This window comes from Cryptomeria japonica, chromosome 7 (genome assembly GCF_030272615.1).
Source record: "Cryptomeria japonica chromosome 7, Sugi_1.0, whole genome shotgun sequence".
Classification (NCBI taxonomy): Eukaryota; Viridiplantae; Streptophyta; class Pinopsida; order Cupressales; family Cupressaceae; genus Cryptomeria; species Cryptomeria japonica.
In genome coordinates this window covers 170,865,030-170,891,166 of record NC_081411.1, presented here as the reverse complement: position 1 = coordinate 170,891,166, position 26,137 = coordinate 170,865,030, and positions in this window count along the sequence as shown.

Here is a 26,137-nt window from a genome sequence, read left to right as displayed (position 1 = left end):
TCTGAATCCTCCTCCTCTGAGAAATCAAAATTAGACATTTCTTCTTCCGAATCCATAGAGAGCTACATTCGATTGATTTTACTAGCCTAAAGATGATCATAAATGAGGACCATAAGTCCCTGGTGCATTGCAGTGTCACCTCGAGGATTTTCTTTATATGCTTTTAGGGATGCATTCATAGAATAGAGCAAGAAGTAAGGGAAATTCACCTTATCGTTATGCCTAAAATGATTTAAGAGGACAAAGTGATATCCATATACTTTCATAAACCTGCCATCTAGAGTTATATACCTCATTAAAACAAAGAGAATTTCCTGCCAGGGCTTTGCAAAAGCCCTAGGCAGGTAATAGGTTATGCTCAAATTTACCAGTCTTTTTTTCTCTTTCTCTGTGACTGGGTACCTTTCAATGGCTTCCCTGCTGACCTTCCTGTCTCTATAGAAATTGCAACCCTCCCTTTTGAGTCCTGTAGCTTTAGCTATTAACTCTTCATCAATTTCTACTAGTTGGTCGCCCATTTTAAGCTTGCCCTTCTTCCAATTTTTGCAGAAGAAGCTAGTTATCTTTCCATCACAGCCATGGAGTCTCTCAAGGAAGCTCAAAGGACCACCCTTCTACAAAATTTCCCACACCTCTTCTTTCTGTTTCCACTCCTTGCAACTTCCTGGCTCATATCTTCTCCTATTTCCGCCCATGGTGTCATTTCTCACAGTTAGGTTCAGGTTACAGAGCTGGTGAAACAGAAAGCTTTTCAAAACTAAAACAAAAGCCCAGAAAGCGTGCATAGCATTGATTATTTGACAAGTTATAATGCACGTTCTGCTAACTTTGATGTTATAATGAGTAATTCCCTCATTATCAAAGTAACTTGAAGTGCTTACTTTAGTACATATCATAATTGCCTTGTCAATCAAGATTCTTTGGGGTACTTCGATATCTTTCATTTATTATGATTTGTCTTACATCTCTGGGAAGACCTCTCTCACCCGTCCATGTGGTAATTGTATCACTCTTCACCGCCACGTTTGCAGCCCAATCAGCAGAATAGTTGGCCTCCCGATATATATGGGATATGTGGCATTTTTTGAAGGTTCTGATGATGTCAATGGCACAAAAAATTATATTGTGGATCAACCAAGAGGGCTGAGAGGTCCCATTGAGACACTTAATAATATTATTGGAATCCCCTTCGATCTAGAGATGGGTACAGTTCCATTTTTTGGCTAGAATAATGCCTTGAAGGGCTGCCATAGCTTCGGCCTTATGATTGGTTTGAATGCTAATAGGGATAGCAACCATACCTTTGCAAATGCCTCTGTCATCTCTGAGAATAGCTCCACAGCCTGAAGGACCTGGATTTCCTTTGGCTGCTCCATCAAAATTGATTTTAAGCCAACCATGGGGAGGGGTTTGCCATTTAACTTCAAGCCTTTTATTGTGGTTGATATTATGACCATCAGTGATCTTCATATTCCAGGTTCTTAAGATATTTGACTCCAAAGAGTTGTTTGAGTAACAAGAGACCTCCATAGTTCCCATATTTTCTTGAATAGCCCTTTGAATTTTCTGAAAAACAATGTCTTGATTTAAGGACACATCCCTAAAAATTCGGTTGTGTCTTTCCTTCCAGAGATCCCACAGAATGTGAGGTAGAGAGAGCTACCACATACACCTCAGAAAAGAGTTGGTCTAATGAATTTGCCAGGAAGAGAACAAATCTCTGATGTTACTAGGAAACACCCAAGCAAGACTAAAGCTTTTGAGGAAGCTTTCCCAAATAGAGGTTGAGAAAGAATAGTGGAGGGAAAGATGGTCCACTGACTCTTCCTCTTGAAAGCACAACACACACCTATTTGGAAGGGCAAAACCTCTGCATTTAAGGTTGTCAACAGTAAGGATCTTATTCTGGAGAATAGTCTAGAAGAACATATTGATTTTAGGAGTTAGCCCTTTTAACCAAGCTTTAGACCAGAAAGGATTCATAGGAGGGGAGGGGGAGAGGATACAATACATCGAAGATACAGTAAAGGTACCTTTGGGGTTATATCTCCAGATCAGGGAATCCTCTTCCTTATTCAGTCAGATAGCAGACAGTTGGGTTTTGAGCTTGGAGAGACTAGGATGAATACTATCAATGTTTTGCCAGTTGTTCCCATCCCAATAATCTGCCACTAAGGTACCAAAAGAGCCAATACAGGAGGGTGCATGGGAAGCCCACTCATAGAAGTCCATTAGGGGTTTGTCAAAAAGCCAAGGATCCTCCCAGAATCTCACTTTTCTACCATTTCCAAGTTTCCATGTCACACCTTTAGCAATCACCTCTTTACATTTAGAAACATGGTTCCAGATATGAGATCCATTTATACTGAGATCCGATTTAAGAAAAGAAGATAGAGAAGAGGATAGAAGAGAATACTTACTTCTCCAAATTTTGCACCATTCAGAATTAGAGTTAAACAATCTCCAAACTTGTTTTGACAAGAGAGCTTCATTTAAAGTGTGAATCCTCCTAAGCCCTAGACCACCTTTTCTTTTTGGCTTGCAGAACTAATCCCATGCCACCAAGGACATTCTTTGCTTCTTCTCTACCCCAAACAATAGGAATCTTCTTTGAATTTTCTCAATAGCTTTAGCATACTTGACTGGAATTCTGAATAAGCTAAGAGCATAAATGGGGATACTTTGAAGAGTAGCCTTAAGAAGAAGGAGCTTACCAGCTTGACTTAAGAGAGCCCCTTTCCAACCTACAAGTTTTTTGTGAAATTTATCAACCAGCGAACTCCAATAGGAGTCAGAACGGGCAATCCGCATGGGGAGACCAAGGTAGGTAGCAGGAAGGTTAGCAATCTTACACTCCAAAATTCTACTGATCCTTTGTTGTCTTCTCTCTGGGGTGTTAATGAAAAAGACATCACTTTTGGCCCAGTTAATAAGCTGCCCTATTGCAGAAGCATATTTGCACAAGGTATTCTTCAGAACTTTAGCTTTTGAGATGCTTGAATCCCCCATAATTATTGTATCTTCAACAAACTGCTGGTGTGAACAAATAAGGTCAGCAGAAGAAGGTTGGAGACCCTTAAAGGATCCTATCTACACTAAATTTTCCATGGTCCATCCAAAGCATTATGCCATAATAATGAATAGGATGGGGTAGATAGGATCTCCTTGCCTAAGACCTCTCGAAGCTTGGAAAAAGGTTGAAGGAGAACCATTGACAAGAACAACAAAGGATGCAGTACTGGTAAGTTGGGATAAAAGATCCACAACTCTTGGGCCAAACCCAAAAGTAGTGAGGACTTTCTGAAGAAGAGACCACTCCACCCTATCATAGGCTTTGGAGAGATCTAGCTTAAGGATGAGACCCTGCTTCTTCACTTTAACAAGAGAGTGAATATTCTCATGAATAGTAATAATGGAATCAAGAATTTGTCTTCCAGGAACAAACCCATTCTACTGGTGTTTAATAAAAGCTAGGAGAATAGACAAGAGTCTAGAGGTTAGGACCTTAGATATGATCTTGTAAAAGGAATTGCAGAGGCTAATAGTTCTGAACTTGTCTAGAGAATCAACACCTTGAATCTTGGGGATAAGAGCAATAAAAGTACCATTAATTTCCTTCAAGATTTTTCTAGCCCCAAAGAATTCCTTAACCCCATTAGCAACATCAGTCCCGATAATGTCCCAGAACTCTTGAAAAAAGAGCATTGGGAAGCCATTAGGACTAGGAGCTTTGTTTCCATCAAAGGAGAAAACAACATTTTTAATTTCTAAGGTGGAAGGAATGGAAGAGAGAAAAACATTATTTTGGGCATCAATGAGACAAGGAATGTTCCGAAGAAAAGAGGACTGAGCTTCAGCATCTAGACTTTGATCCCTCGAAAGGAGGTTTGATAAATACCTCTTAGGTTCATTCCTTATTTCATCTTCCTTGACCAACTCCCCACTATCCACAACTAACTTGTTCATCCTGTTGGCAGCTTTATGCTTGATAGTTGACATGTGGAAGAATCTTGTATTCCTATCTCCTTCCTTGAGCCATTTGCATCTCGATCTCTGCTTCCAGAACATTTCCTCTTTAGTAATAATATCATGGTATTTCTTAAGAATCTCATTCTCCTCAACAATAGAAACAGTACTAAAACCATCCTTCTGGATCTGGTCCTGTATCTCTTTTAGGTTTTCTTGAATTTTACTCTTAGCCTCAAATATATTCCCAAAGCTATTCTTATTCCAGATTCGGATGTTGTCCTTCACACTTTTGAGCTTCTTAACCACTTTGAACATTGTCGTTCCCTCAACTTGGATACTCCACCATTTTTTAATATACCTTTTAATATCAGGGTGAAGAGTCCATATTTTTTCAAATCTAAAGGGATAGTTTTTTCTTCTGTTGATCAAATCAGCATTAAAAGTAATTGGAAAGGGATTGGAACCAACCCAAATATGTGCAGATAAAGAACAGAAATACTGAATGTACCAATCATCAAAAATAAGAGTCTGATCAAGGCGCACTTGAATAAGGTCATTACCATTTCTTCTATTTGTCCATGTGAAATTACAACCCTATATCTCCAAATCATTAAGAGCTAGAGAATTAATAAAATCCATGAGAACCATTCTACTTTCCAACTGAGGTGGGCTGCCTCCAAATTTTTCCTCCTCTTTTAAAGGCATATTGAAATCCCCCATAACCATCCAACTTAGATTTTTGAAACTTTCCCTAGCCTGTTTTAAACTTTTCCAAAAAGAGTTTCTAGCCTTTAAGGTATTAGCAGCATAAATGTTTGTGAGAACCCATGAAAAGCCATCTTTAAAATGCTCAAATTTAATACAAGAAAAATTACCTTCCTGAATAATGACCTGGCCTTTAACAATGTTAAGATTCCAGATGGTTGCAATGCCTCCAGAAGCACCCTCAGAACTTCCCCCACTAATTTTACCATTTTTGAAAAACTTCAAAGATTCAACTTTTTCTCTACTCATTTTGGTTACTTGAATGAGAAAAATGTCAAGATTGCTATCTCTTATCATATTCCTAATAATATCATGTTTATGGGGATTGTTTAGACCCCTTAAATTCCAAGAGATTATCTTCATAGTTACTTACCAATTCCTAGCTCCTTGAGAGTTTTCTGAGTTCCATCTGCTATGTTCTTACTGGCCTCCATGTCTCTAACTTTGTGATTAGATGGTCACCCTGGGGAAGAGGAGACGTATCCCACATCAACTTGAGCTATTCTGCTGGATTTCCTAATCAAGGATATCGAGGGTGTTGCTACTTTCTTACTCCTGTGTTTAGGCTGATTCCATTCCGTTTCTGACACAGGAGCCACTTCCGGATTGGTTAGGATTTTGGAAATTTCATCTTCATTACCCCATTTAGGAGTTCTAGACTCAGCTGAAATAATGTTTGCTGTTCTTGAATACTGATCCAAATCCGAAAGACTCAATCCCAAAATTGCACACTTTTGGGCTTCTTGTATTTCAAAACTAGGTATGGCTATAGAAGAGTCTGTCCTTTCAACTTGTGGATCTGGGATCTCACCTTCCTCCAGTTGATAGTCTCTAGCTTCTACTGCCTGATTTTCATATGTGTCATCCACCACTTCAGCGTTTGCTTTTGGAGGATCATTCTGATCATTCAAATCCATTTTCTACGTAATTTTTATAGGACTAGCTTTGGTTGTTTCATTCCTATTTGCCTTCTGAACAGTGGGACTGAGGATAGAGTTTGAGGCTTCCTTTTGTTCCCCCAAAGGAGAAAAGCGATTTGGATTTTTTTCCTTATTTTCTATGTTTTTAACTTGCCACACCCTTTTCTCTGGCATATTCTGGCCTTCAATCTGAGGTTTTAACTGATTAGGCTCCGCCTTTTGCTTTTTCGGACAAGATTTTGCCCAATGACCCACCTTCTTACAATGGAAACAAGCAAAAGGAATAGTTTCATATTCTATATGTTGCTTCCAGGTTCCCAGTTTTGAAACTAGATCAATCTGTTCTGGCATATCTGCCTCAGGGGCTACTCCAACACAGAACCTTGCATGGGTTAATCTTCTTTTTGAAGCAGTGACTGGGTCAATAGATAGCAGCTCACCAAAAGAACTTGCTATTCTAGAGAAGATGCTTTCTGCCCAATACTTGAGAGGCAATTCTGGGAGTTTTATCCACACTGGAACTTGCGCTAGAATACAATCATTCATATTTAATTTCGGATGTCATTTTCTTAGAACCAGGGCTGTCTTTGCCACCATCCAGGGACTCCCGCTCAAGATCTTAACCTTATCTTCTTCACACAAAAAAGAGAAAGACATAAGACCTTTGGGAAGAGTCGAGACCTCTACATTTCCTTTAAGTGCCCATTTTCAATTAACAAAGGCCCTAACAACTTCAATGTTTGGGCGCGGACCCATAAACTTCCCTACCAAGGAGTTCAACATACTGTTGATATTATGGTCTAGAACCTAGTCAGGGATGGAGATAGCAAACTTACCACCAGAAGGGTCAGAAATGTTCTTAACAGGAGGAAGGGAGGATTTACTAGTTGGTCTAGATCCAAAAAGAGAAGACCATTTTTTTCCCTCCCTCTCGTTATCCACAGAGTCTACAAGTGGCATAGGCCCCCCACTGGACCCTACCCCCAGATGCCCTGAAGAATCCACTGTCACGGCAAACAGAGTACCATTGGACTGTGAGTCAGCAACCAGAACTAGGAGGTTCGGGGGCTTGTCCTTATCGTCCATAGGACCAACACCATTGATTTGGCCTCTCTCACCATTGGAACCAGGGTTCCCACCTTGATGGAAATTTGAAATTTGAGCTCCCGCTCCTCCCTCTCCTCCTGCTTCTCCCATAGTTCGAATAACAATTAGGGGATGTTGAAGCCTATCAATAATGTAGATAGTTTTCCTTGAGAGAACAAAGCACATTGAGATTGAACTTATTACATCTGAGAGAATGTGAGAGTGAACTTATTACATCTGAGAGCATGTGATACACCACCTCATTCACCTTAGTTAAATTGCCAATATACTCACCAAGCCTCTTCGCAAGGTAAATTTTGAGTAATTTTTGGGATACATCTAAAGGAATGATATGATAAAGGGGGAATGTTAGGGTAATACATTATAAATGGTACCTATTTATTTCTTGTTTCTTACAATTTTTCAATCAATATACCTCATTTCACATTATATTTATTCTCCTATAGCCTATTTAAATAATCAAGTTCAATTTTTTTCTTTTCTTTTCTCTTCTATTCTCTTGTATTATATGATAGGCTTCTTCTTGCTTAGCAATATGATTAGATCCCATATAGACTTTATCTTTAAAGAACATATATTTTACTTATTGAAAAAATGGAATAACTTAAAATGATTTGATTACATAATGCAATGAGTAGAAGATGGAATATGTGCCAGTGACGCCAAATATGTAATTTCTTATCCTTGAACCTTGTAGTTATTAAAATCTCTCATTAAGACAATAAGTTTTTTTCCTTATTAATGTAAGTGACAAGAAAGTAAATTGAGAAGAATTACTAGCTCTATGTGAAATAAAATTTAGTAGCTACGGAATATATCTCTCCCGTTATAAATTACTTGGTTTTATGACTTCTGCCATATATGACATAAGAATCACATAGTAAAACATAAAGATCCTTCTTATAAGTAATAAATATAAATATATAGAGAGAGACTGACTTTAATAGAATAATGTGAATAAATCTATTTTAATGTGCTCATATATATCAGGCCGAAAGGAAGCCCACTGAACTACAAATTTGTAAGTCCAAGTTAAAGGAACCTAAGGGCAGAATTTGTTACCCCTATCCTCGAGAGTGCAGCTCCCATTCCCTTTCTATGAACTATGAAGCTCATCTAGCTGGAATCCATTGATCAGTAATCACTATGTATGGGCACTTGGAGAGGAATCATCTTGCAACACTTAAGGCAAATAGCACAAGTAAAAATAAAAGAAATGAATACCAGAATAATAAAAAAATCTAAACTTGACCAATGTTCTGTATATAAATTAAAAATAAATAGTAATAAAGAGTAATGAAGAGAGATAATAAAGTGTGCCAGAGTAAAAGAAGCGAAAATTTGCAGTTGGGGTATCTTTGATTTGCACTCACATTCACTCGCTGCCCTAGATTCTGCAAAGTTGTGCACATTGGCAAAGCCATTTTTATTATTTTGATCTAGGGTAATTAATACTTTGTTATACACTGTAATGGAGATGATGCACAGTAATTAATTCGATGTGGGTTTCAGAATTGTAGTGAAGATAGAAAGTTGTCATTGAGTTTTGAGGGAAAACAACGATTTGTAGTCTAGATAATTGCAATTGTATGGAAGAATACGCAGTCACCAGAAGCAACAACACCAACAGCCAAACCAGAATAAAGATCTGGATTTAGAAAACCCTAGCCTTTTGCAGTGGCAGAGTGAATCTGGCAAAACTACAATGGTAAAGATCATTTGATTCTTGCCAAGAGCCTTCATCAAAACTTAGGGCATAACTGAATTCATCATAATGAGATTGGAGTGGCTTGTGAAGGTAAATGGATCTGAGCCTGTGAACAAATAATCTCCATTTAAGGTAATATTATAATGATGAGTAACTCTGTGCGATCAGAAATGGCTGATAGAAGGCATTTGGGTTCATGGGCGAATGCGGGCTGGGAAGACCCACCTCATGTTCCGCAGTGGGTCTACATGAACGGAAGATGGAAGGACATCGTGATACAGGTTAACCAGAGTGAAAATAACAAGGTTCTTTGGCCAGTTTCAAAATACTTTCAAGGCTTCTTTCAGAACAGATGCAATGTGGCATAGAGGGAGAATAACAATGGAAGGAGATTCACTCGAGGGCATTTTAATAATGGTATGAATCAAGGGAATTCTGAGAAGCAACTAAAGGGATTTTCTGGGAAATGGTCTTTAGATCTAGGCAATCAGCGGACATTTTCTAGGGTTGTTGGCTAGGCAAATAAGGAGAGTACGACTAGGGTTTCTGTTTCTTTAGAGTAAGTGGGAAATAAGGTAAATGTGAACCTCAAGGAAGCTAGTCTGGAAAAGGTAAGTAAGATACCTACCAATCCTATTCTACTGGGAGTTTCTTCATCACAGGTTTGGGCTCCTATCCCTTGTATTGATCTTCTAGGTTCCTATGTCGATAAGAAAGAGAATTGTTTGCATACGAATGCTATTTCTGGGGAAATTTGGGGTGATCAAATTAGTTTGTTAAAGCTATATCATAAATTGGAGAAAATATGGGGGGATATGCATTATTTCCAATTATTGTTTGCAAACGCTTTTATTATTGTATTTGATTCTCCTTCTTTCAGAGATGTGGTATTAAGAACTTCACATGATTGGTTTGGAAAACATTTAATTTCAATTGCGGCTTGGAAACCTTTTTTTGTTTTGCTTGGTCTAGTTTGAAACTTATTCCTTTTTGGTTTCGTTTACCTAAAATTCCTTTTGAATTTATGGATTTGGATGTTCTTGAGCAAATTGGAAATACTATTGGAACTTTTTTAACATCTAAAATGGACTTTGTGGAGGGGGAGGTTCTAGTAAAAATTTGTGTTCTTATTAACCCTAACAATGTTTGCCCCCATACTTGTAATATCAAGTCTCATGATGGTATTTGGCACCAGTCAATTGAGAAATTAGATACGGAGCTTCTTAAGTCTCATTTACTTTTGGATGCTCCATTACTTATGAATTTTAAGAAAAACCAGCAAGTTGTTGGCTCTGTCCCTAAATCCCTTAATAAAGATAGTTTGTCAGCGGGACCTTTGGTTGAAGGATGTGGAAATATCTCCACATAAATTGGTAGAAAAAGGTCACATTAATCTTGAAAATAATCCATTGTGTTGTAGTTCTGGGAAACCAAATGATCACACTTCAAGTTCAGTCTCGCTTTCATCTTTACTGAAGATATTTTCTAGTAATGGGGGTATAGTGATGGATGGTAATCCCCTGATAAATGGAGTAGATCATCCATTGACTATAGATTGCCTTAAGATGCCAAATAATCACATAAAGGGTAAGGACAGAAATTTTTCTTCATGCACTCATAAGGAGGTTTTGGATTCTTCAAAGAATGTGAATTTAGATAAAAATACAGTGGTTGATATGGAAACTATTAAATAGGTATTTGCCATAGGTTTTCCTAATGATGCTTCTTTAGTTCAGGAAATTAAGAATTTGGTGTCTAATAATTCCCCTCTAAATGTTGAAATTAATATGGCTAATGAATCTTCCTTAAGGAATAGTAATCCGTCAGAGGTTGTCCTTGTTATTATGCTAAATGAGAATCTGGTACAACAAGTAAATGATATTTTTAACAATCATGCAAATCAGATGGATGAGGGTATTGTTGATAGAGTTGTTTTTTCAATTGAGAATGATTTGGGGGTATAAACTCAACCCTTCCAATTTCTGCATCTGTTAATCCTTTTGCGGTTTTGGCTACAATAGAGTTGGGTTTTGAAGATAATCCAATTATCCTAGCTTCTCCAAAGTCATGCAAGATTTTACCAATTGTTCAAACAACTCTGGTTTTTTCACCATCAATGGTTTCTCTTGGGAGAGGTAGGCCCCCAAATAATCTTAAGACTCAAATGGAAATTGATGCTGGAATTCAAAAGACTTTGTCCCTTTCTCCTATTGGTGGGCAAGGAAGGCGTTCGTTCTCTCTTGGTAGGCCTAAGAAAACATGCCTAACTCCTATAAGTGTAAAAAGAAAGAGGAGTAAAAGATCTATGACTAGTCCTCCCATGACAAGATCAGGGGCTGTGAAATGTAATTTGCAAGGTTACTTTGGGGAAAGCAAAATTTCTTTGACTAATGAGAAGAGGGGAGCTTCGGCCTTCCCTCAAGGAGAATGAGAATTATTTCTTGGAATGTTAGGTGCTTAAATGCCGCTAATAAGAGACGCTTGATTAAGTCCTAGATGGACTTAATTAAGTGTGATATTTTTATGTTGCAAGAAACAAAGTTGTCGAAGGAGTCTACTGATTTGGTTTTTTCATCTTGGAGAAGGTGGAATTTTCTTTCTTCTCCCACTTGTGGTGCTTTAGGAGGTTTGGCATTGCTTTGGAATAATTATAATATTGAGGTATAGTTAGTGGCATTTGCTACAAATTGGATGTTGACTTAGTTATAAGCAAGATTTTGAAGGTTAAACTCTTCCTTTTTAACATTTATGCTTCATCAGGAATTCAAGGAAAGAGTAAGTTATGGAGTGAATTAAAGAGGATTTCTTATCCCTCAAGACATCATTCCTTTATTATCTTTAGGGGTGATTTTAATGCTATCACTGATTTAGATGAGAAAAGAGGAGGTGTTGTCCCTAATAAAAGGATTATGGATGACTTTGAGGATTTCATTTCTGATATGAGCCTTTTTTATTGTAAGTCTTAGAATGGGGTTTTCATATGGACAAGCATGAGAAGGGATTTTTGTCAGATTGTTGAGAGATTAGATCGATTTTTGTTATCTAAGAATTGGATTGATTCTGATTTTGAATTCTTTTCCTCTATTCAACCGGTCTTGGGTTCTGATAATTTTCCAATTTCCCTTTCAGTTATTGAAGATGGGGCTTCTTTTAAGTCTCCATTTAAATTTGAGCCCATGTGGTTTAGGGATTCTTCTTTTTTTCCTCTGCTTATGAAATGGTGGGATTCTGCTCCTTTTTGTCCTGGGTCCCATATGTTTCAGATTGCTAAGAAGTTAAGTAATTTGAAATTGAATATTAAGGAATGGAATATCTCGCATTTTAAGAATATTTTTTAGGAGAAACAAAGGATTCAAGATATTATTGAGTGTCTTAATACTCATGTGCTTCAACATGGTATGGTGCCACAAGTTTTTGATGAATTGAAGTCACTAAAATTACAACTTGAGGAGGTGTTAGCTAGAGAGGAAATCTATTGGAGACAGAAATCTAGAGAGTTATGACTTTCAAATGGTGACAAGAACACAATTTTTTTTCATTCTTCAACTAATATTAAAAGATGTAAGAATAGGATATCTTGTATTCAGTGTCAGAATGGAAATTTATTGATAGAGCTGGAGGATATTGCTTTAGAGGAAATTAGGTTTTTTAAGTCATTATTATCTTCAAAAAATAGAAATCTTAGCAATGATATTATATCTAATATTCCTCCTTTAGTATCTTTGGGAGATAATAAGATGTTGATGTGTCCCTTTTCCTTAGAAGAAGTTAAGAGTTTTGTCTTTGCCATGAATCCAGATAAACCTCAGAGACTAGATGGTTTTACTCCTTTATTTTTTCAGAAATGTTGGAATTTTGTGGGAAATGATGTTTTATTGGCTCTCGAGGAAGCTAGGAGAAATATGTATGTTTTAAAAGAACTTAATACTACAATGATTGCAATTATTCCTAAAAAAGAGGATACTAAGAGTTTTGCTGACTTCCGCCCCATTGATTCATGTAACACTTTGTATAGGATATTTATGAAGGAAATTTCCCTTAGGTTGGCAAAAATTCTACCTAGGATCATTTCATTGGAGCAAGGTGGTTTTGTTCCTGGAAGGGAGACGATAGAGGGTGCAATTGTAGCACATGAGGTTTTGCATTCTATTTCCACCCAAAGAACCCTGATCATGATACTTAAACTAGACATGATGAAGGCTTATGATAGAGTAGAGTGGGGGGTTTATGTGTTGTTCTTTAGAAGTTAGGTTTTTCCAAGGCCTGGGTCAAATAGATTCGTGCATGTATTTCTTCTACAAGATTCTTGGTTTTAATTAATGGTTCTACTCATGTTTTTTTTCACTTCCTCCAGGGGTTTGAGATAGGGAGATCCCCTTTCTCCCTTTTTGTTTATTCTCCTAGCTAAAACCTTTAGTTGGGCTATTAGGGTTGCTAAAGTGGGGGGGCTTTGGAAAGGTATAAGGATTCGAAATATTCCCCAAATTATTTCTCATTGTCTCTTTGCAGATGATACTCTGTTATTTGGACATGCTTCGTTAGTTGAGGCAAAAGTGATTAAAGGAATAATACATAATTATGCATTGTTTTCTGGTCAGAAAGTGAATGGTGATAAATCAAAGATTTTCTTCTTTAATACATCAACACTGGTTCAACATAGGTTGCAATCCTTTTGGGGATTTGAGACTAGAAATATTCCATGTACTTACCTTGGGATTCCTTTGTTTGTTAAACATGATAAGATTGTTTTTTGGGATAAGATTATTTTGGTCATTTCTAAAAGAATTCTCTCATGGAATCATAGATGGTTAACTTTGGCGGGTAAAATTGTTCTCATCAAGTTTGTTTTGAAGTCTCCAAAAGAAGCTATTGTTAGTTTACAAGATACTCTTAGAGATTTTCTTTGGAACAATAATAAAGATGGCAAGAAGAAACTCCCTTTAATTGCATGGGATAAGGTATGTTTGCCTAAGGAACTTGGGGTAACAAGAATTCAGAGTTTGGAGAATCAGAATTTAGCCTTAGGTGCTAAGTTGATTTGGAAATTATATGACAAGCCTAGCTCCTTATGGGCACATATTATGTTTGCCATATATTTAAATAATAGACCGAGAGAGTACAATTTTAAAGTCTCAAATTTTCCTTTGGGTTCTGCTTTGTCTTTTGGATTGGATATGGCAATCTCTTTGGGAATTAAGGACTTAATAATTGAAGGTAATTCTATGGTGATTATTCAATGTGTTATGATAAAGAAATCGAATTGTTGGAATTTTCAGTATATACTTGATCTCATTTTACAAAAAAAAAGAATTGTTTGAATCTTTTTTGTTATCCCATTGTTACAGAGAAGTTAATAAGATTGTGGATTATTTGACAAATTTAGCCATTGATAGCAATGTTAATCAGCGAGAAGTGGGTTTTGAGGAAATTCCTTCTAGGGTATGGGAAGGTTTGCAACAATAGTTATGTGATTTTCTTGAGTAATGTTGATGTAAAATTTTATGATTATAATTATTCCTGCTTTCCCCTTTCATTTCAAGTATACATGTTTATTGTCTGGAGGAGAGTTTGATCTCATGGTATTTGACACAATAGTGTTTTTCCAAAGGTTTTTTGATACTTTCTTTTTTGGTAGGAAGGTTTTTGACTCATGGGATTTGGCACAGGGCTTTGGAAACTTCTATCTTCTTCCATTGATAGCAGCTATGGAGTCTACATTTGAAAATTATCCGATGGGTTTGCAAATTGCCATATGGGCTCTATGTAAAACTGATATTATATGTGTTGTGACTGCATTTTATATGTGGTTTGTATAAACTGATCTGCTAGATGCTATAGGTTTATTTTATGAGCTATGACCAAAGGTTTTCTTCCTAGGGTTCTTTCCTCCTGTATGCTCTTTGAATCCTGTGTAAAAAATAAAAAATATTAATAAAAAAGTTTACTGAAATAATCCACTTTTATTGAAAAAAAAAATGACGAGAGATAATAAATTAATAGGTTAATGGAGCATAGTTGTTTTAAAGTTTTTAATCATTTCTCTTATTTTCACCAATATATTCTTCTATGAAAATTTCAAAATAAAGATTCAATGTAAATTACATAATATTGATTCAATTTAGGTTTAAAATGACTTTATTCTAAGTGATTTGTAACTTTCTAAAATATTGTTTAGCTGACATGATATATTATGTATTCTAAAGGCACTCCCTAAGGGTGTGGCCATTGATTTTGGAGAAGCGTTTACAAGTATAAAGTATCAAAATAACTCATATAGTTCTCTAAATGTTTTGACTTTGACAGAGGGAACTCTTTCATATCTTATTTAAGAAGAAATAATTGATAATGGATATTTTGCAGGAACTCCCTGAACAAATCTTTCGGGACATCTTACTAAGAGTACCATACAAATCCCAGTCAAAGATTAAGCAGTTGTTGAAACCTGCCAAAGAAATTATGGAAAGTTCCCAGTTTTATCAAGATAGAATTAAGTTTGGCCTAGCTGAGAAATATATATGCGTGCTCTACTCTAATGAGATATCTATATATCCGATGGCCATTGTACTGAGATTATAAATGTGAATCATAAGATTGTTGTGCTGGGCTTTGAATATCATATTACTCCAATCTTTGTGATATATTATTTATTATCTTGTACATGGAAGTATGGTGCTGAATTTCCCACCCCCAAACCTCACGGCAGTTCGTTTGCATGTTGTGCCTCATTGATGGATCGATTTACATTGCAAAAGGAAATAAAAGATATATAAATAATAAACTCCGTGAAGAAGCAGTTTATAACGTAGATGAAGACAAGTGGGAGCTTCTTCCTGAGATGAACCATGAATCTCATGAGATGAACCAAGAGAATATGAAAGAAGGTAAATTGCAGAGTTCATTCCAATATTTGATGGATGGGGTAGAGAAAAATCCAAGCATGTGGAACAAGAGTAGAAAAATAAATAATAATAATATTAAATAATCAAAAAATAATAAAATGAAATGGCTAGTTATCAAAGGCTACTATAAAGACAAATTTTAAAAAAAAAAAAATTGAAGATAAAAATAAATAAGTAAAATAATAACCCAAATACAAAGCCTATGACAGAAGAAGAAAGAGCAACAAAAATTAAGAAGAAACCAAACACACTATATATACACATACACATACATGTGTGTGTATATATATATATATATAAGTGAGTGCTGAGTGTAAAATATATGTATGCACATATATGTACATGTATATATATATATATATATATATAATTCAAAAAACAACTAGATATAATTCATCTTGTAAAATTGTAAAATTGAATGATTATAATGATCTCATTAAAAATAATTCTTGATAATTTTTAGACTAAACACATAAGAATATTATTATTATAGTAGCTAAAGAACTCTCACAAACATGCACTTTTTTTCATTTTTCTTATTGGACTGTGTCTGATGGCATCTCACTTCGCTGTCCATGGCCACCATGTTGCTTCTAAAACATAATTCTAAATAAAGTAAGTAGTTATTAGGGATTTATGATTTAAATACCTTTTTGTGCATGTGTGTTGTTGGTATAAAATGTTAATACAATAATATAGATCATATAAACTACTTTGAAAATTATGTGTGTTTTGTTGGAATAAAATATTAATAGAATAGTATAAAGTAGTTTGAAAATAGTGACCCCAACAATATCAGTTTCTAAAATGAAAAATTTAAAATGTTTGTTTTATATTTCAACATAGAGTACATAATTTAAAAGATCTAATGATAGAATAAATAAAAAATTTATTATGAAACATTATGTTGGAAATCATTGGTTGGAGAAATATAGTTTCAATTATTTATATATATAAATATATATATTTTATTCTTGTAAAATTGTTATTATAATCATTCATATACATATATATTTGGTATTGTGTGTGAGTTCAAATTTTATTTTGTTTTTGTTTTCCCAAATATTTTGTTATGTCAATTCACAAATTTAATTGATCCCAAGTGAACACAATAGCCTAGAATGGACATTTTTCCTTTAGATGGGGTTCTAGAAGGGTGGGCCTAGACATTGGTAGTGGGAGTGAATGGTTGGCTCTTGGTGGTGGTGGTGGCTAGCCAAAATATATTGAACACACCTTAAGACTGACTAGCTACAACAACAAGAACTTGAAAAGATACCAGTGCAATGTCCATAGAGAAATTTTTTATGCCCAAATCCACAAGACTAAATTATCAATTGTGGAGGAATTTAGAGGAGTCTTCTCACTAGACTTTAAGTACTCTTTCCTACATATCACATCTTATATAGAAAACATTCAAAATAATTCATAAATTGGGGCTGAAGTGCTATGGCCAAGGAGAGCACATCCACACCATCATAATCCTCATGCCATAAATTCACTACATATCATTATTAACACACCAAAGAAAACACAACTATCAACCATCTATACTATATAACATATACCTCAAACATAAAAACATTAGCTTTATCGAAACATAACAACACAATCTCCACAACATCAATGACCATATCAATAGAGATACCAACAATCATCAATGACAAAATATATTGTTAGACATCAAGTTGACATCAATGAAAACACATATTGCCAAAAAAATCTCCCTTTGTCATTGATGGAAATGTCATATATAATATTGCATGGACACCCAATATCAATAGCTACATTTATCATTATTAGGTCTCTCTCCCTCATTGACATCATGGATAAAAGGGTGCATAAATAAATATCATCATTATTCTAGTATTGATATCTCCACTCCTTTTAATTTTGTATCTAGAAAAATTCTACATCCATAAGAGGAAGAAATGAGCCACCTCGACAATTCGATCTCCTTATTTTAACTCTAACCCCCACATTAGCCAAATTAATCCCCCCCCCACATTTAATTCAATTCATTAGCAACTTGATTAAATTCCCCATTCACCTGCTTATTAATAAATCTAAGGATTTATTTAATAAGTTCATTTCAATAGTCCCATTTGATTAATTAATATAAATTAATTAATTCCCCCTATTTAGTTCATTCTTCTAATCCCCTAATTAATTAAAACAAATCAATTTATCAGTTGTTGAAAGTTAATTAGCCGTTTACTATTATTTGAATTTTTTAATTCAAATTCCCCACATGCCTCCTAACTTCTAACCACCTAACCTAACCACCCCCTAACCTAACCCATTTCACATAATCCTGGGTTTAACTAACCCTATCCTCTTGCACATCCAAACCTCTTTTATCCTAACCTCTTATGGGTTGGATATTCTCCCCTTGAGAAACATAGCACTTTTGCCACATGTTTCCTCCCTTGGACAGTTTCCCTCTTATGAGCAAGGCTCCTTGAAACTTGTCACCACAGAGATGACAAGTGTCCCTCCCTCCAACCTCTTCTCCAACCTCCTCTAATTTGACCCTTGATATCTTTAGACTCAATCTTGACCATTGATTCCTGCCACCTCACCCCTAGCCTTGGAAATCTTATAAATATCCCCCATTTTGGAGAACAATGGTTTTCATCTCAAGCATTGTTATTATAGGTATATCATTTCTAGCATTCTAGTTTAGCATTGTTATCATTTATTGCATCTTAGATTTCATTTAATTTGATCATCTTCTAGCTTTATTGTGTCTATCATTTAGCATAATCATGCATATCATTAGCATAATTAGCTTCTTGGATCAATCTAGCTTAATCATGCATTTATCTAGCTTGTGCATCATATCATTTTAAATCCTTTGTCTTGGTGTAGTCAAGTCACTTGGTTTTCTCATCTAGATCCGAGAGAAAATCCATACTCACATCTCTTAGGAGGTGATAGGTCGCTTTTCCCTAGTTTAGCTTTCATTTTATTTCAATTTGCTAACCATGCTTGTAATGATCTATTATGTGTTTGTGTTGTAGTTGTAGGTACCCTACTTCACACATAACATTTTTGGTGCCCACCATGGGCCAGGAAACCTCATTTCTTGGCCTCTTGCATATTAAAATATTCAATCTCACAGATCTATGGCCGTACTATCTTCAGAATCTCATACGAGTACATTTTCAGCATTAAACGAGTTTCTTGTGCACTCGTATGGGTATGTGAGAATAATCATACTGCTAGGTAAGAAAACTCGTACAAATTTTTGTTTCTATCTTTTCATAAAAAATGTTCATTTTAGGGTTTTCATGCTTAAAATTGGCTATTACTAATGCTAACCCTAGTTTGTTTGTGAGTTTTCTATTAGCCTAACTGGTTTTCTGCAGAACTTTTGTCCAAGATTACACGGGCCAAAGAACCAATAACTCAAAAAAAATGTGATTACTAATGTATTGGTTTTGCAAGTTGTCTAAGGAAACTCAACCAAATTTTGTGTCTTCTTTAGGTTTTCTAGGAACACTTAATTTGCTAATGGTAAATGAACAATCTTGTTTTCTATGCTTGAGAAGTTATCTAAAAGGTAGGAAAGTATGCTCTTGTCCATATAGACAATCAGAAATCCTGACCCTTGAAGCGCTTCTATGTTTGAGATTTGAATACCTTTAGTCGGCTTGTCATAGTGGGAAAAAGTAATCACCATGTGAGAACAACCCAAGTGATTATAGCTAGACCTAAGCTTGCCTAATCACTCTAAAAAATAGGCCTCTTGGGATTAAAGTCTTGGAGGATGGGATTATTTGAGTTTTCTCCTTTGATATCTCTCATATCAGACATTTTGTAGGGCGTCGGGGTCTCAATCATGCTTGGGTGACTACTTCTTGTTTTAGTACCTTGTTGGGCTATGTGTCTAAATTTCACTTGCATGACTACAAGGAGTAATTCCAAATGAAAATCCTTACTACAAACCCTAAGATAGAAAATACCTTGTTCACCTCCGAAAGGGGGATAATCTTTGTGCAAGAGAGATAGTAACTCTCCCAAGACACTTGCCATATCGTGGCCCCATTAGCATGTTGGTATTTTGGATATGTTGATATGGTTTTGTCATTGATGTCAACACTTGTCAACATTTATCAGCACTTGGAGACTCTTGATTATGTTCATCGGCAAGTCAATGACTTATGCACAGTCGCCGATATTTGGTTCACCGGCACTTGAAATGACTTGGAGACTACCTAGTTATGTCAAAGACATTGCTTGGACACTTTGTTATGGTGATTTGTTCATTGGTCTATTCGGGTTTGCATATTTGCTATTACCGACAAATAGGTCTAGGTTATGCACCAACAAGCATATCTATTCCAGATCAACATGGCACATTATGAAGATGATTTATTATTATTGTAAATGCATTGAGCCGACCTGATGCATTGGATATTGATTCATTTGTAAATGATTTATTGTAATATCTTTAGTGAGCTGACCTACTCAATTGGTCTTAGGTTATGGTATAAATGTAAGATCTCATTTGTGAGATTGATATGGAATTGGAAAAAGGATTGTAATAAGGTATATGTGAATATAAGCAAAGCTATACACACAGGCATCATTCAAGATTGAAGGAAGGTTTGAAGAAGGCATATCAAATCTAAACCAGTACTGAATCCAACATATGAAGATGGTCTTTTGAGCAGTACATTATCATTGGATTTAACCATCTAATTGTAGTCAGTGTGACTCCCATTTTGTGATTGAACAGTGAGCTCTAGGCAGTTGGCCTTTCTGCATGTGCAGACTCCATATTGTACACACATACTATCTACAGTAGTATCATCTAATTGTGGGTAAGGCTTCCCACCGTGGTTTTCTCCTTATAAGGTTTCCACATACAAATATTTGTGTTATCTATTGTGGATGTTATTGTCTTTTTGTTTCATGCATTAATCTTTATCGGTACTGCAATTAACTGATAAAACTGTCTACCAGCATAAAGTTTGGTTTACCAGTATTAAGCATTAAGTTTTGGTTAAGTTAATTTTGGTTTGAATTTATTGGACAACTAATTCACCCCCCCCCCCTCTCAATTGTCTCTAGGACCTAACAATTGGTATCAGAGCCTAGTCCTCATTTTGTAGAAGTTTAACAACTTGAGGAGATCTAATGTCTTCTAACTATTTCAGGAAGGACAGTCCTAAACTTGATGGAACCAACTATGGCATATGAAAGATCAGGATGGAGACACATTTCAATTGCATTGAAAAGGACACATGGGATGTTTACAAAGAATGGTTATACTGCTCCTCCTCAAGGTCAACCTAATCCACCAACCTTGGCTAAAGATGAGACAAAATGATTGCAAAGCAAGAGAAGCACTTTTGAGTGCATTGTCAGATCAACAAATCATGGGATTATCAGATAGATCTATTGCTAAACCTATTTGGGACAAATTGGAAACATTCAATGAAGGAGATTCCATAGTCAAAATTGCAAAACTTGAATTCTTCTGGGTTAGGTATGAAAATCTAAAAAATGGAAGAAGATGAAAGGATTTCTACTTTTATGGAAAGCGTAAATGAAATTATTTTGGGTATTCAATGTTGTGGAGGAACCTTAAGTGAAGATGAAACTATTTTTAAAGTTTTAAGAGCATTGCCACTGGCATATAAGATGAAAGTTATTGCTATAAATGAATTAAGAACAATGCCTAATACATCAGTATCTAGAGACACTCTGGTTGGAAAACTTTCAGCTTTTGAACTTGAGGATTTTGGTCATGTTGCTACAATAAAGACAGATATAGCTTTCAAAGCATCATCATCATCATCATCATTTGACAAATTTGATTGCAAAACCTTTTATGCAAGAGAACTCGAAGAAAGCAGGAGAGAAAATGAAGAATTGGAAGAACTTGAAGCACTATTTGCAAGGAAAATGCCTAAAGGTCCAGTTGGAAGTAAGTATGAAGGTAAAGCACCTTTTAAATGTTTTAATTGCAATAATATTGGTCATATAGCTTCTAGGTGTCTTGATAGACATGCAAGATTGAAAGAAGAAGCTAAAAGAAGATATAAGCCCAACCCTGAATATCAAAGATACAAGTTTAAGAAGAATAGAGACAAATCTTGTTACTATGCTGATGAAGGAGTCACTGATGATTCTGATGAGGATCCAATAGATAATGGATGGGATTTTATTTCTATAACAGAAGATCAACCGACACCTATTTTTCAATTGGTAGAACAGGCCCTAACAACTAAAATTGAAGATAAGGATGAATGGATCATTGACTTAGGATGTTCACATCATATGACTAGTGATAGAAGTAAATTCTTAACCTTTCAGGAATACAATGGAGGTCTAGTGAGATTTGGAGATGATAAAGCTTGTTTGACAAAAGGAAAAGGCACTATATCTTTTGATGGTAAGCACAATATTGATAATGTTTACTATGTTGAAGGTTTGAAGCATAATATTTTGAGTGTTGGTCAATTAGTTGAAAAAGGATTTCAGTTACAAATCAAGAATGGTAAATGCACAATCATGAATAGATCTGGCTTAGAAATTGCAATCGGTAATCAGACTAGAGGTAATATCTTTCATTTGAATAACCATGAGAAGGCATGTTTGCTTGCTCATATTGATGAAAGTTGGTTATGGCATAAGAGACTTTGTCATGCAAATTTTGATTGCATTGTGAAAATCAGTACAACTAAGGCAGTAAGAGATTTACCTAAGATTGTTAAACCTCACAATCCGGTATGTAAGGAATGTCAATTTGGAAAGAAAGTTAGAGCATCTTTTAAGAGTATACCAGATAAATCCAATAATTCTCTTGACTTAATTCATACTGATTTATGTGGTCCAACAAGAACTAGAAATTACAAGGAGATAGGTATTTTATGATAATCATTGATGACTATTCTAGAATGTGTTGGGTTAATTTTCTTAGGGAGAAATCAAAAGCTTTTGGGAAATTCAAACTATTCAAGGTGATGGTAGAGAATGAAACTAGTAAGAAAATCAAATGCTTGAGATCAGATCAAGGAGGTGAATACACATCTAATGAATTTAATACATTCTGTGAAGTGAATGGGATCAGAAGACAATTATCAACACTTCAGACACCCCAATGGAATGGAGTTGTGGAAAGGAAAAAAAAAACTATCTTGGATGCAACTAGAAGCATGATATCAAAAGAAAACCTACCTAATATATATTGGAGAGAAGTAGTGAATACAACAATTTACACATTCAACAGAGTTAACATCAAAGGTGAAACCAGTAAGACCCCTCATGAACTATGGTTTGGTAATACTTCTACTCTTAAATATTTCAGAATATTTAGATGTAAATGCTATATTAGAAGAGATGAGTATATTGGCAAATTTGATCCTAGAAGTGATGAAGAAATATTTCTTGGTTATTCATCTAAGAGAAAGGCATATAGATGTTTTAAAAAGAGATTGCAGAAAATTGTTGAGAGTGCAAATGTGAAGATTGATGAACAGTTTAGAGGAAATTCAAGGTACATGGACTCTGAACCGGCAATAGAGATAATAACAAATGAACCTACAATGAGTACACCGGTACAAAATGTTGATCCAGCTACATCAGCATCATTTGAGGATTCAACAATCACTGAAGAACAACAAGAAGTAAAAACACCTCGGTATGTAAGATTGAACCACTATGAAGATCAGATAATTGGAGACAAATATCAAGGAGTTATGACTAGAGGAAGATTGGAAAATGAAGAGGTATGTCTTATTTCTCAAATTGAACCAACATCAATTAATGAGGCATGTGAAGATAAATATTGGATTAAAGCTATGGAAGATGAATTGGAATAAATTGAAAATAATAATACATGGACATTAGTTCCCCGACCTAAAGACAAAATATAATTGGAACTAAATGGATTTTCAGAAATAAAATTAATGAAGATGGTAAGGTAATCAGAAACAAAGAAAGATTAGTGTGTAAGGGATATTCACAAAAAGGAGCAGTTGATTATAATGAAACCTTTGCACTAGTAGTTAGGATTGAGGCAGTCACATTATTCTTGGCTTTTGCAGCCCACAAGAACTATAAAGTATATCAAATGGATGTTAAATGTGCATTTCTGAATGGAGATCTTGAAGAAGAAGTTTATATTAAACAACCTGATGGATTTTCATTGACAGATGACAAAGATATGGTTTGCAGGTTAAGGAAAGCTTTGTATGGACTAAAGCAAGCACCTAGAGCTTGGTATGCTAGATTGGACAAATATCTTTTGAAGATTGGATACACTAAAGGTAATGCAGACATCAGTCTATACTACAAAGTGACTAATGATGACATCTTGGTTATTGAAGTTTTTATTGATGATATAATCTTTGGAGGAGAAGATGGATTATGTAAAGACTTTTTTAATAAAATACAACAAGAATTTGAAATATCTATGATTGGGGAGATAAAATTATTTTTAGGATTGTAGATTTCATAGACTGATAAAGGTATATTCTTATGTCAATCTAAGTACTTGAAGGAATTACTAAAGAAATTTTGCATGGAAAACTCTAAACTAGTAAGCACACCTATGACTACAACTGCTAAATTATCATTGAAAGATGAATCAACACCTATTAATCCAACTAGATACAAGTCTATGATAGGAGGTTTACTGTATTTGACACAAACAAGACCCGATATTATGAATGCAGTTTGTATTGTCTCAAGATTTCAGAGTAATCCTAAGGAAAATCATGAATCAATAGTAAAAAGGATTTTTTAGTACCTACAAGGCACTACAAATCTTGGCTTATGGTATCCTAGAGATTAAAACTTTGATTTATGTGCATACACAGATGCAAATTGGGTAGGAAATGTAGATGATAGAAAAAGCACCACCGGTGGAACATTTTTTCTTGGTAGCAGATTAATTTCTTGGTTGAGAAAGAAACAAAGTTGCACATGTTTATCAACAGCTGAATCAAAATATATTGCAGCAACAACTAATTGCACACAGGTATTATGGATTAAACAAATGTTGAAGGACATAAAGGTAAAATGCAAGGAACCTATAACTGTTTGTTGTGATAATATGATAGCAATTGATATATCTAAGAACCCGGTATTTCACTCAAAGAATAAACATGTTTCTATCAAATTCAATTTTTTGAAAGAGAATGTTGAAGCAAAATAAGTGAAACTGGTTTATGTGAATACTAAAGAATAGTTTTTAGATATTTTTACTAAGTCTTTGCCTAAGGAGACATTTGAATATCTCAGAGAGAAGCTTGGAGTTATACCCCCACTAGTAGAGCCTTAGACAGTTGATGTTTGTCATCAACCATAAGAATTAACAGAGAAATATTTTATTTTGGCTTTGATGAGGAGAGCTACTTCTTAGGGGGAGTAGTTGGTATTTTGTATTTGAATCTGGTTTTTGTATTGCTTTGGCATTTGATGTCAAATGGGGAGATATATCTATGGAAAAATTGTTGGAGAGATTATTACTCTCTGTATCTGTATTTTGGTTTCTAGTTAATGATCTCTTTGGGAGATTGTTGGTTTTTTTATTTCTGGTATTTCTGTTTTGGTACTTTGATGGTTTTTCCATCTCGTGTTGCCATCAATGCCAAAGGGGGAGATTGTTGGTATTTTGGATATGTTGATATGGTTTTGTCATTGATGTCAACACCTGTCAACATTTATCAGCACTTGGAGATTCTTGATTATGTTCACTAGCAAGTCAGTGACTTATGCACAATCACTGATATTTGATTCACCGATAGGTTATATTGTTCATCTGCACTTGGAATGACTTGGAGACTACTTGTTTATGTCAAATTTTTTGTTTGGACACTTTGTTATGGTGATTTGTTTATTGGTCTATTTTGGTTTGCATATTTGTTGTTACCGACAAATAGGTCCAGGTTATGCACCGACGAGCATATCTATTTTAGATCAGCAGGGAACCTTATGAAGATGATTTGTTATTATTGTAAATGTATTGAGCTAACATGATGCATTAGATATTGAAAATGATTTTATTGTAGTATCTTTAGTGAGCTAACCTACTCAATTGGTCTTAGGTTATGGTATAAATGTAAGATCCCATTTGTGAGATTGATATGGAATTGGAAAAAGGATTGTAATAAGGTAGATGCAAATATAAGAAGAGTTATACACGCAGACATCATTCAAGATTGAAAGAAGGCATATCAAAGCTAAATCAGTACTGAATCTAGCATATGAAGATGCAATTTTGAGCAGTACATTAACATTGGATTTAACCATCCAATTGTAGTTAGTGTGACTCCCATTTTGTGATTGAGCAATGAGCTCTAGGTAGCTGGCCTTTCTGCATGTGCAAACTCCATATTGTATACACATACTATCTACAGTAGTATCATCTGATTGTGGGTAAGGTTTCCCACTGTGATTTTTCCCCTTACAGGGTTTCCATGTACAAATATCTATGTTATGTGTTGTGGATGTTATTGTCTTTTTGTTTCATGCATTAATCTTTACCGGTACTACAATTAATAGATAAAACTGTCTACCGACATAAAGTTTGGTTTACCGGTATTAAGCATTAAGTTTTGGTTAACTTAATTTTGGTTTGAATTTATTGGACAACTGATTCACCTCCCCTCTCAGTTGTCTCCGGAACCTAACATAGCATTTGGATTTGGATAATATGACATTGAGAATCCATTACGTGAGACTCAACAACTGTATTTTGAATAGCTATTGGGCGTGTATCTAAGTTTGCAAGAAAAGGTTTTCTCTCTCAG